The sequence below is a fragment of the Loxodonta africana genome, chromosome 1 (assembly GCF_030014295.1).
Source record: "Loxodonta africana isolate mLoxAfr1 chromosome 1, mLoxAfr1.hap2, whole genome shotgun sequence".
In the NCBI taxonomy this organism is placed as follows: domain Eukaryota; kingdom Metazoa; phylum Chordata; class Mammalia; order Proboscidea; family Elephantidae; genus Loxodonta; species Loxodonta africana.
In genome coordinates this window covers 84350010-84362751 of record NC_087342.1, presented here as the reverse complement: position 1 = coordinate 84362751, position 12742 = coordinate 84350010, and the positions used below count along the sequence as shown (strand labels likewise).

At 35.6% G+C, this 12742-nt stretch overlaps 2 pseudogenes; both read right to left on the bottom strand.

Annotated features, from left to right (window-relative positions):
• Nucleotides 1-367: 367 nt before the first annotated feature.
• Nucleotides 368-2314, bottom strand: LOC135232776 (olfactory receptor 2W1-like; annotated as a pseudogene).
• Nucleotides 2315-8611: 6297 nt separating this feature from the next.
• On the bottom strand, nt 8612-9545 carry LOC135232774 (small ribosomal subunit protein uS2-like; annotated as a pseudogene).
• Nucleotides 9546-12742: the final 3197 nt, after the last annotated feature.

Sequence of the window (12742 nt, the reverse complement as noted above, 5' to 3'; positions counted from 1 at the left end):
AGACAAGCGCTTAACCATTGCACCACCAGGGCTCCTAGAACAGTTTTCATAGGCTTGAGGATAAATTCAATAAAATCAAGATTATATTCACATCCACTATGTATTATATTTCAGGCAAAAATAAAAATTCTTATTGTCTCAGTTTGCATGAACACATTCAAATAATTAGAGGCATAAAAGAGCTACGTATAATGGTTATAATATTTTGTATCCAATGGTTTGTATCCACAAAAAGTTTGCATAAAAGAATTATATTAATTGATTTCTATGATCTAGGGATTACCTGCCTCAGTAAATATCAAGAACAATTAGAAAAGTATTCCATTGCCTTATTTACTCTAATATTTTTCTATGATGCCCAGTTATCCTACATTTTTGTTGATTTATAATCAACTTTCACCAGCTTCTTGAGTGCACTCTTCATGTCCTTATTCCTCAAGGTGTAGATAAGGGGGTTGAGACTTGGAGCGATGATGGTGTAAAAGAGAGTGAAGAACTTGCCCTGGTCTTTGGAGGCACTGTTACCTGGCTGCAGGTACGAGTAGATAATAGTTCCATAGAAGATGGATACCACAGTGAGATGAGATCCACAGGTATTAATTGCTTTTCATTGGCCTGCTTTTGACTTCATTCTCAGCACAGCTCGGGCAATGTAACCATAGGATATAAGAATCAGGAAGAGGGGTATAAGGACAATGACAATGCCTAAAGCAAAAACAGACATTTCAACTGCTGTGGTATCTACACATGATATCTTAACCATAGCTGGCAACTCACACAAGAAATGATCCAGAATGTTGTTTTCACATCTAGGTAAATCAAGTGTGAGTGTACACAATACCAAAGAATCGGCCAGACTAACACCCCAGACCATGACAATCATCTTGAGACATAGATGTGGGTTCATGATTACCAAATAATGCAGGGGTTTACAAATAGCTGTAAAACGATCATAGGACATAACAGCCAGGAGAAGGCACTCAACGGAGCCCATCCACATATAAACATAGAGTTGAATGATACAGCCCACAAAGGTGATGGACTTATCAGATCCCCACAAGTTAACCAGCATCTGAGGTATGATGCTGGTGGTGAAACACAGGTCTAGGAAAGATAAATTCCTGATGAAAAAATACATTGGTGTGTGCAGGTGGGAATCCAGGAGAGATGCAACAATGATGGCTGTGTTACCCACTAATGTAATTAAGTAGAAGATGGTGACAACTCCTGACAGGACCATCTCCAGTTTGGGATGATCAGAGAAGCCAAGCAGAATAAAACCATGTAGAGAACTATGATTGTTTTGCCCCATAGTCCTTCAACACCCATCCTGAAATGAGAAGAACAAAATGAGGAGGAGGAGGAGAAAAAAAGGAAAAGAAGGCAGAAGAGAAGAAGAAGAGATTTGTCAACACAGACTATGGTATATAAATAACACAGAGGGAGAGAAGGTATGTTTAATAATTGAAAAATACACTGGATAAAAAATATTGTAGTCAGGTAATCTGGTATTTGTTTTGGATTTCTTTTTTGGTGATGAATTCAGGATTACACTCTTTATCTAGGTAACACTGAGAAGTTCATTCTTAAACTCAAGAGTCTGAATTTTCTTAGAAGTCAATTTCAGTCTGGAATAGACATGATTCTAAAATGATGTGACACTATGATTCTCTATAAATCTAGTTACCCAATATAATGAAAATATTCTTGTTCAGAGAATTTGTCTATTCATCTATTCCCTATTTGACTAATGTCAGAATGAGAAAAAGAGCATCCCTTTTTTCCATTTCTTCGTGAACAGCACCTTTGATCTCCCAGCCTTCATCTGCCTCATCCCAACAACTAACTTATTACCTTAACTGGTAAATTTCATTTTAAAAATATACTTAACTATCCTTTCACTTTTTTTTTAATTCCCACCACCACTACCCTAATCCAAAGCACTATTTCCTCTCTTCTAGGTCCTGGTAATAGTCTTCTGTCCTCATATCTAGACTTATCCTTTTATATTTTTACAAGATTTAGTAAGATCACATCATCCATGTGTTTAAAAGCTATCAATTGCTTTTTCTAACATTTAGGAAATATTCAGATTCTTTAGGATGATGGAGATGAACCTGCCTGATTTGGTTCCTGCCTAGGTCTCATCGTCATCTTACAATTCCCTTTACCCATATTCACTACTAGCCCTCTATCAGTTTTTCACAGGTCAATTTCATCCCCATCTAAAGCCCATGGAACCCTTCCCTTTTTTATCTGGATAATTCCTACTCATCTTCTAGGTCACCACTTAAATGTTTCTTGCTTAAAGAGGAATTCCCTGAACCCACACTCTCTTTTAGCTTTATATTTTATATCATGTATAAGGAACTCCTACAGAGAGCCAGTACAGCATGGAGCTTAGGAACATAGCTTGAGAGCTTATGTTCATGTCCCATCTCTGCCAGTTATTTAGCTGTGTGGTCTCAGGCAAGTTACATAACCCTTCTGGGCTCAGTGTTCTCATCTCTAAAATTGGAACAATAAAAATACCTAGAAATGGAGTGAAGATCAAATGAGTAATACATGTAAGATTCTTAGAACAATGCTTGGGACATAGTCCCTCTCAAAATCATTAATTAGTACAAATATTTTTGTGGTAGTGGTGGTGTGCCATAGAGTCTATTCAACTCATAGTGACCCTATAGGACAGAGTAGAAATGTCCCCTAGGGTTTCCAAGGCTATAAATCTTTATGGAAGTTGGCTGCCATATCTGTCTTCTGCGGGGTGGCTAGTGGGTTCAAACTGCTGACCTTTCAGTTAGCAGCCAAGCACTTAACCACTATGCCAGCAGAGCTCCTTGCAAATATAAGAAAATATTATAATGATGCACCATGTAGATACAAGTTGCTTACCATTCCTCCTACCTTAGTCTATAACCTTTAAGAAAGCAGACATGATGGCTTGTGTACTTCACTCTATCTCTAACCCCTAAAGCAGGTCCCCCAGATAGACACAGTTTTTGAATAAATGAAAAGTTAAATCATGCTCTGAATAATGATGAAAAATCACTTAAAGTTATTAGTTAGCATTTTCTTTACATTAAAAACTTAGACATCTTGTGAAGTTACTTGAATGGGGTGACAGAAGATGGTGGATTAATGGAAAAGACTGCGGTTTTAACTCTGTAGTAACGAATAACCACTTTATTCAGTTCAATGAAAAATAATTTAAAACGTTAGTGTCTACTTGAAGGACTAATAAAGCTAATGTTCTTTAATAGTGTGATACCTACAGCTCCCCTATACACTCATGAGCACCTCAGAACTGCCGAAACTTTTAGCAATTAAACAGATAAGTGACAATCCACCTTCTTGTCATTGAATATAGAAAGATACCACCTGAAGCAAAAATAACACCTGAAATGATTCAGTTAAAAAAGAAAACATACGATTTAAAAAATAGCAGTAAAATATCAAACTGATATGGGTACAGGTATAGCACAAAAAAAAAATTGTGCTTTTTGCTTGTTATGTTATTTCAAATATGCTACTTCAGTAATCCAAAGAGCTTACTTCAAACTGTGGCCATGGTCCGTTCAATAGTGTACACATTCACCGAACTAACTGAATATACTGGTCAACATAGTCATTTTGAGATAGTTATTTGGTGATTTCTTCAGAATTTGCTTTTAAAGAATAACATTTTGAGGCTGGTTTCTGCCATTGACAAAACTAGACAAAAAACAAAAAAAAACCCTCTCTGAAATGTGTTACAAGCTGTCACACACCATTAGAGTCCTGTAATGTCTGAGCAACAGAAGAATAAATACCATTTATTTTGATACACATGTTGGTTTGTGTAATTGTGCATGACTTCTGAGTAAAATAGGACTTCAATTAAAATTATGTGAAAACAAAAATGAAAATATGAATTCATGAAGGGAAAAAAATTGCTCTTATTAAAAAAATGACATAGGAAATCTTGAAATAATTTTCCATGCACATTACAGGATTTAGATATGGATCCAAAATATGAGTCCTTCCCAGCTCCATAATCTTCATGAATAAAGTACAATATTTTGATCTTCTTTTTCAATTTAATCTACATTTTCCTCTTTTATTTCTGCTAGATCAAAATGCCTGAAATCACAAATCTAGAAATGACTTTGTGTTCAAGTCTTATACCAGATAATAAATTTATCTTTCCTTACTAATACAGACAGAAGGATTTCTCTGCAGAGACAGCATTTATTTAATTTCAGACTTCTGAAAAAAAAAACCAGAAATATCAGTCCATATAGTTTTAAGTTTTCATTCTACTTTTTGCAAATTTTTTTCCCAACTCAGTCACACTATTTTCCAAGAAATACTAAAGAGTTACATTACTGTGCTCCAGAGTGAATTCCCTCGGTGGTCTATTTTTCAACCAGTGTAGAGCCTACTCTAAAGGAAACGGATCCTGGTTCAGCATTTGCTCTCCAGGCTGCAGCTCTCTTGTGTGTTCCCTGCGGTGCCTCGGCGAATTCTGCTGTTTTCCTGATGTTTGTTAAGGTACAGATTCTTGGCAGGACTCCTCCCTCTTGAACATGTGATTTCAGGTAAGGGGATGAAACCTGTCACAAAATCTCACTACTTGTTCTGACTTTAAAAGAACTTGCAAATACTAGGTCTTAATCCTAGAGAAATATTACACGAAGTAACAGACGACTCAGGATAAGAATTAAATAAAATTTCCCAACATTGCCTGGAAATCTAGATCATCAAAAAAGATGTTCTAAACCAGCAGGACTACATCCTGTAGACTTCGCTAGAGTAAACTGCTGTAGAAGAAGCCAGCTGATGAAACATTTGGAGGATATGACCATATTCTGATATTTCACAATGACAAATTTAGTGAATGCAAAACTTATTCAATGTGAAGGAAAGCTGTAGTTCAGGGAAATGACAAAATAAATGTCTTCTCAAAATTTTCACTTCTTGTTTCTCTAGGTAGTGTAACTATTACAAACAACAAAATTTGTTCTTAAATAATGTGCAATTCTAACACTAGAATTATAACATATATTGCCTCTACAAAATATTCATACCATTATTAGCACACGTTTATTTTGAAAATAAATTTGCTCTGAACAAATTTCATTTCAGTAATGTACTTCTAATAGTCTTTTCTGACATCCAAGGTTGAAACCATTGTCTGTGACAGTGAAGATATTCAATCTCCAAAACTGTAAACAGAAAGTTGAGCATCATAAGAAATTTATATTTTTAGTCAGTGCTAACATGCCTTTACCTTGATGACAACTTTTGATGATTCAAATCCTTCAACACCTATGACAATAGTTCCTTGTGTCTGAAAGGTCACTATTTAAACCCTAAGACCTTGAGCAACTGTATGGCCTGAAGAATTTTCTGATCTTTATAATCCTTGAATTAAAATTTCAAACCACCAATCATCATGTTAATAAAATACTTAAGAACAAACTGACTGCCTCATGATATATGTTTAAATGTGGCTAACTGCTCATCACCCCAAGCAATGAAACTATTTTAATAATCTGCTTCTTTATGACAGTAATCATTATATTCTACATATAATCATTATTTTCTACATTATATTGTATATTATACTTTATATAATGTAATCATTATATTCTACATTTACGTAATCATTATATTCTGCATTTGAGGTGCGATGATTAGATTGATAGATCCTGGAGTCAGAGGTTTTGGGCTCAAATCCTGGTGTTACCACTTACCGGCTGTGTGGACTTGGGCAAGTTGCTTAAGCTCTTGGTGCTGCAGATTTCTTATTTATAATTGGGTCTTTTAGTCCCAGTTCTCTAGAGAAGCAAAACTAGTAAAGTGTATATATAAATATAAAGAGATTTTCTTCAAGGAAATGGCTCATGCAATTGTGGGGGCTGATAAGTCCCAAATCTGTGGGTCAGGCAGCAAACTGAAGACTTCTGCCGACTCACGTGGTTGCAGAGGTTGAGGAATCCAAAATCTGCATGTCGGGCAGTAGGCTGGAGGCCTGTGCTGGATCACTGGGTTGTAGAGCCTGGTGAATCCAAAATCTGCAGGTCAGGCCAAAGGCTTATGTCCCAAGAACTGGAAGTCAGGCAATGAGAAGAATGCAGAGTCAAGGAAGAGTGAGCTTTGCCAGAACATCCATTTATATGCTGGAGGCACACCACATCCCCAAAGAAACTCTCTTTTAACTGACTGGCTGATCACATCAAATCATATCATGGGCGTGATTATATTATATTATATTATATTATATTATATTATATTATATTATATTATATTATATTATATTATATTATATTATATTATATTATATTATATTATATTATATTATATTATATTATATTATATTATATTATATTATATTATATTATATTATATTATATTATATTATATTATATTATATTAATTATATTATATTATATTAATTATATTAATTATATTAATTATATTTATTATATATTATATATATTATATATTATATAATATATATTATATATTATATATATTATATATATTATATATTATATATATTATATATATTATATATATTATATATATATTATATTATATATATTATATATATTATATTATATATTATATATTATATTATATATATTATATTATATATTATATTATATATATTATATATTATATTATATATATTATATATTATATTATATATATTATATTATATTATATATTATATTATATTATATTATATTATATTATATTATATTATATTATATTATATTATATTATATATATTATATTATATTATATTATATTATATATATTATATTATATTATATATATTATATTATATTATATATATTATATTATATTATATTATATTATATTATATTATATTATATTATATTATATTATATTATATTATATTATATTATATTATATTATATTATATTATATTATATTATATTATATTATATTATATTATATTATATTATATTATATTATATTATATTATATTATATTATATTATATTATATTATATTAATTATATTATATTATATTAATTATATTATATTATATTAATTATATTATATTATATCAATTATATTAATTATATCAATTATATTAATTATATCAATTATATTAATTATATCAATTATATTAATTATATCAATTATATCAATTATATCAATTATATCAATTATATCAATTATATCAATTATATTAATTATATTAATTATATTAATTATATTAATTATATTATGGAAGAGCAATCAGTCCAATTCTCAGGAGTTTGGCAAACTCCTGAGAATTATGGCTTAATTAAGCTGACATATAACGTTTAACCATCACTTAAGTGGATAGTGATAGCTGCTAGTTTATAGGGTTAGTATGAGAGTTAAATTAGTTTAATGCTTGTAAAATATTACAGCACTGATTGTCACACAGTGAACATGCAAGTATTAGCTATCACTATTTCAGTCAATTCAAGGAGTATATGCTACAAATATAATTAATCAATTTGGGGAGAGCTCATGCTGGTATCTAACAATACACCTGAGAATATTTCTCCCTCTAAACCACTTCATACACACACACAGGGTAATTTTATGTGTCGATTTGGTTAGGCTATGGTGCCCAGTTGTAGTTCAGATGTTGGTATAAGGTAGTTACATGTGATTAAATCAGTTAGTCTTAAGCAGAATATCCTCCCAACTTATCCAATCAGTTGAAGATCTTAAGAATGAAAAGGGAGTTTTCACCTTTCTGTCTACAGACTGTAAATAGTCTTCCAAAGCTTTTCCACTCTTTCCACTCATTGCTTGACCTATGGATTTTGGGACACAAGACTGCAGTGATCTCCAACTTATTGCCTAACCTACAGATTTTGGACTTATCAGCCCCTAAAAAGGTGCATTCAATTCCTTAAAATAAATCTTTATCTCTGTCTACCTACCCACCCACCCACCCACTCACTTACTCACTCATCAATCCATCCATCTATCTACCAATCCATGTGATTCTGCTTCTCTAGAGAACCCTGACTAAGACACCCCTTACCTGGATAAACAGTAGGAAATCACTCGTACTTTAGAAGCCCACTGTGGTTCTGTGAGTGAAGGTTTAAAAATTCTATTCCCCTTTTCATGGAAAATGACCTCTGTTTTTCCTGATTTTAGCTCCTTTTCTATGGAAACTTATGGATTAGATAACTATGGAGCATTGGTCATGTTACCAGGCCATATTGTTTATTATAAAAACAATCCTGATTGGTAAACTGCATTAGCATTCATAGGACTGGATCAGAACTACAAATTCCATGAGCTTCAGGCTTCCCAGACTGTGTCGTGACTTTTATTGGTATGTCTTTTGACAGCACAGTCAGGGTCTCCTCAGTGGAGCCGGGTTTTTCCTTCCTTCAAAGGGCTCTGTGTCTATGAACTGGCTTAAATTTTCAACTTAGTTGAGGATCCATGACTTTCTATCTTGATGACTCAAGTCAGATATCTCTAACAGACTTAAGGTTTTTTTTTTTCTCTCTCCTGTATAGCTTTACTCTTTTATTTTTAATTTTTTAGAAACTGATGTTTATTTTCTGTCAACCTTATCTCCATATTCTAAGATACTATGGAAGAACAGCATAAGACCACTCAGTGGTTGTTTCTACCCACTCAGTGGCCTGAGCAGTAAGGGCTGCAGACCAGGCTTCAGCTGCAGACTGAACACTCCAATCTTCAGTAGGAAACTGCTGAATAGGCACAGATGGCACCTGCACAGGTTCTGACCAGTCTGTGCCCTCAGGCTGAGCAGTGGTAAATCCAGGAGCAGAAGCTGTCCATTCACCCTGAAATTATCCCTTGATCACAGCCTTTTCAGCTGCAAACTGCTCTTCCTTTTCAATGTCTTCCGGATCTCTGTAGTAGAGATCAGGCATGACCTTCTACAGGTGTTTCCAGAAGATGATGCCACACATTCGGTGAACTTCTCAGACCAGCATTCATCACATCAGACCCATTGAGTGAGCTCCCTTGTTGTTGTTTCATGGGATGGTAATTTCCACTTACCACAAAGGAGAATCTGTGTGACACAGAGCAAGGATGGTCAGGTTACTGTAAGAGACCTCTGTGAGAGGCTGGTGATCAGCCCTGGGATCAGTCAGTAACCACCAAAAGGCTTCTCCCAGAAGGCTGCCTGGATATGGTTAGTGCAGATTCCAGTAGTGAAGCACCCAGAAATAAATGTGGCTCTAGTGGCAGCTGCAGAGTTCAGCACAGCCCTCTGCCCGGTATTCCTGGAGGATATGACACTGACACCAGGTGGGTTTTCAATGGCAACAATGGCCTGGGCTGCCAACAGAATCTTCTCCCAGGTCCTCTTCAGGTTTATGATGTAGATGCCATCACTTTTCATTTTGTAGATGCACTGTTCCATTTGGAAGTCAGGACTGGTGCCACCTAAGTGGGTTCCTGCTGCAAGGAATTTGAGGGCATCCTCCTCCTTTATCTGCAGGACATTAAGGGCTCTGGGGGGACATTGTGAAATTTTCCCCTGTTAGACAGTAACCCAGGACAACACCTTATGGACCCTTCTCTGGGTAGTGCACGTATTTTAATTGACTCCCTAGATGTTAAGACAACAACATAAATGTTAACTGTAAAAAGAAAGATTCTCCAAAGAGCATAGAATTTGATCCCAGTTTTACAAATTAAAAAGATCTTATGTATTTAATATGTAGTAACATTTTTTTTGTACATAGTGAAATTTGTGGAAGAATGCACATGAAGCTGATAAAACTTTATCCGAGTGAGAGGATAAAAAGAAAGGGATAAGGAGAGAAGTAAAAAAAGAAAAGGTAGAAACAAAGATATTCAAATTAAAGTAGGATATTTATTGTCAGCTAGTGATGTAAAACTTTATCTGTGTTGGCCTAAAGAAATTTATAAAGTAGCAAATTCTATACATGAGTTATGATACTTCAGGAAAATGTTAGCGTTCTGTAAATTTATCTGAAGTTATTTGAAGTTTTGCCATGAAAAGTATGATTTATGTAAACATTTAAATTACAAATATGATTTCATTTGGAAAAAGGAATAAAATGAAAAAATATTATTGCCTTCATAGATAGCATAGGTGAGTCTTATAAAAGTCATAAACAACATTGCAAATTCACAAAGAATAATGTGAACACAATCTCAGAAACCAGGTCACCCAAAGATAATCTCTGCCAAAATGTAGTGAACACCTTCTCAATATCTTTATGCCTGGAGCATACTCTTAATACAGGCTACTTACTGATCAATGTCATTAAATATTGGTCTTCATCATCGCATTTAATGAGTTAATATTGTTACATTTTATGTATATACCATTGTGGTGAAATGCGTTCCTCTATGTGACCTTTTGCCTTGGGTCTTTAGGAAAACAGCTTGAGAGTTTTTTTTCCCGTAAGCCCTGAAGAGTTACCTTTGCCGTAGTTCTTTCAAGAAGGAACTTGGTAGAGGGGTTCCGAGGTTATTTTCTATCCCAGAGGGTTTGTTACTTTTGCCCAGGGGATTTCCCATGTTGATTGACATTTCCCTGATAAGCTCTAAACAACTTGATGATTTGATACTTTTGCCTGGTAATTAACAAGAACTGAGTTGATTGACATCTCATGGGTAACAGAGGATTGGTTGAACTCTGGTCTGGTTAGGGAGGCTCTGCCTTATAATTGATGAAGATCGGGATATATAAATGGCTGAAAAGCAGCTGTTTTCAGAGGCCTTCATGAAGAGAGGGAGGTGATGGCTAAGCACTGGTCTGGCAGAGAAGCAGAGCCACATGGGAGCCAAGCAGTCCTAAAGCTACACTGACTGTGAGCTGGGCCAATTAACAGCAGAGAGGCCTGATGGCAAAAAGCAACTGAGAGAGCTGAGCAGGCTGCTACACTGGCTACGAGCTGGGCCAGTTAGCAGCAGGTAGACTGATGGAGAGGCCTGATGGGCAGATAAACTGATGGGGAGGCCTGATGGTGAAAAGCTACTGCTAGGAGAGCAGCAGCTGATAGAGCCGTTGTGCTGTCTATGAACTGAGCCACTTTGCAGTGGAAAGACCAATAGCAGAGTAGAGAGACCTGAACGCAGAGCAGCCTGTATGGCAGAGAAGGCAGCCCCCTGGTGGATAAGCTGAGTCAGGGTAACTGCTTGGCACAGAAGGCAGCTTACTCAGCAGAGAAGCTGCACCTGCTGATCAGTGGAGGCCTGGGTGCTTCCCTTCACTGATCCTGAGTTGTTCCTATTACTTCCAAGTTGATCCTGATCCTGAGGTATAGCCTCTTACTTCCCTAATAAACCACATAACTGTGAGTGTGGTCTGTGAGTTCTGTGTGACTGTTGCAATGAATTACCAAACCCTGCAGAGAAGTAGAGTGCCTTGAAGGGACTGACTAGTGTCAGAAATTATGTAAAAGTGGGAAGGTAGAAATATTCCTGACCTCTGCCTCATATGAACCAGATTTTTGCTGATCCTGATTTTATCACTCACTGATTTAGACAATTCGTGATGCTTACTTACAACCATCCTATTGTTGTTATTAGTTGACTTGGCTCCGACTCATGGTGACCTTGTGTATAACAGAATGAAACATTGCCTAGTCCAGTACCATGTTCTTGATCTTTGGTATGTTTAGGTACATTGTTGTGGCTATTGTGCCAATCCCTTTCATTGGGGGTTTTCCTTGTTTTTGCTGACTCTCTACTTTGCCAAACATGATGAACTTTACTAGTGGTAAGTCTTCTCTGATGACCTGTCCAAAGTAAGCATGCTGAAGTTTTGTCATTCTCGCTTCTAAGGAACATTCTGTCAGTTTGTCATACTATGGCATCTTGCATGTTGCTGTGATACTGGAAGCTTTGCCACCAGTATTTCAAATACCACCAGGGTCACCCGTGGTGGACAGGTTTCAGCTGAACTTCCAGACTAAGACAGACTAGGAAGAAGGATCTTGTGGTCTACTTCTGAAAAAATTGGCCAGTGAAAACCTAATGAATAGCAGTGGAACATTGTCTGATATAGTGCTAGAAAGTCAGCCCCCCGGGTTGGACCCCCCCAAAAAAACCCAAACCCATTGCCATTGAGTCGATTCTAACTCACAGCAACCCTATAGGACAGAGTAGAACTGACCCATAGGGTTTCCAAGGAGCAGGTGGTGGATTAGAACTGCTGACCCTTGGTTTAGCAGTCAAGCTCTTAACCACTGTTCTACCAGAGCTTGCTCAGGTCGGAAGGCACTCAAAATATGACTGAGGAAGAGCTGCCTCTTCAAAGCAGCATTGACCTTAATGATGTGGATGGAATAAGGCATTCAGAACCTTCACTTGCTGGTGTGGCATGACTCAAAATAAGAAGAAACAATTGCAAACATCCATTAATAATGGGAACATGAAATGTATGAAGTATGACTCTAGGAAAATTGGAAGTTGTCTAAAATGAAATGGAACTCATACAGATTGGACTGGTATGAGCCATTTTGAATCAGGCAGTTGAATGGTCTACTATGCCAGGCACTCCTTGGAAACACTATGGGCAGCTCTACTCTGTCTTATAGGGTCGCTATGAGTCAGAATCAACTCGATGGCACTGGGTTTGGTTTTTGTTGTTGTTGTTGTTGTTACTATGCCAGGAATGACAAATTGAAGAGGAATGGAATCGCATTCATCATCAAAAAGAACGTTTCAAGATCTATCCTGAAATATGGTGCTGTCAATGATAGGATAAT